This window comes from Macadamia integrifolia, unplaced genomic scaffold, assembly GCF_013358625.1.
Source record: "Macadamia integrifolia cultivar HAES 741 unplaced genomic scaffold, SCU_Mint_v3 scaffold31, whole genome shotgun sequence".
Taxonomy (NCBI): domain Eukaryota; kingdom Viridiplantae; phylum Streptophyta; class Magnoliopsida; order Proteales; family Proteaceae; genus Macadamia; species Macadamia integrifolia.
In genome coordinates, this window is record NW_024869204.1 from 286,748 (window position 1) to 287,628 (window position 881).

The following is an 881-nucleotide window of genomic DNA, read 5'->3' on the forward strand; positions in this document are numbered from 1 at the left end:
AGCGAGTGGGCTGGCCTGTGTGTGCGCATGGTGTGCAGCAGTGGTGCACCGGGGGCACGTGCAGGGGTGCATGGGGGCACGTGTAGGGGTGCACGGGGGCACGTGTAGGGGTGCACGGGGGCACGGGCAAGTATGCATAGGAGCACGGAGGCATGTGGCAAGGGAGTGTGGGCGTGCATCGAGGGTGCAACAAGGGTACACAGGTGTGAGGATAGGGGTGCTCAACAGTGCGGTGGGGGAGAGCAAGAGGGCGGCATGAGAGCACGCAGGGGTGTAAGGTGGTGTGGGCCAAGGTGTGTGGGGGTGCAGGGCTGGGTGTGCGGGGTTGCTAGGCTGTATGGCTCATAGCTGGCTTGGTGCAAGTTGGGTGCATGGCTATTTGGCTAGCACAATGTGTTGTAGCCTATGGTTGCTGCCCATGGGCGGTAGCCATGGGTAGTAGCCATGGGCAGCAAGCACGCACACAGGCTGGCCTGCTAGCTAGCACGTGCTGGGTTTTTTCGGTGATGATTACGAGATATCCGTTGGTCCAATTTTGGCATGCCATATATCGTCAGAATCATATTTTTGAGCACTATCCATCCGTAAGGTCATATTGACTAGCTTCCTTCGTATATAAAAATTCAAAATTGGACCCTCTTCTCTCCTGTATGGGGGTTTCTAGGTTTTAAGTCTGGAAATGTTTTTGGGTTATTTGGGTAGGTAGGGGATGAATTTTAATGTGTTTAGGGTAGGTAGGGGATTTTTCTAAGTTTCCAGCAGGTCTGTCCGTGTGCGCAACATACGTGCAGAAAGTGTGATTTTTTAGGGATGATCGCGAGAGATCTGTTGGTCCAATTTTGACATGCCATATATTGTCAGAATCGTATTTTCATGCACTA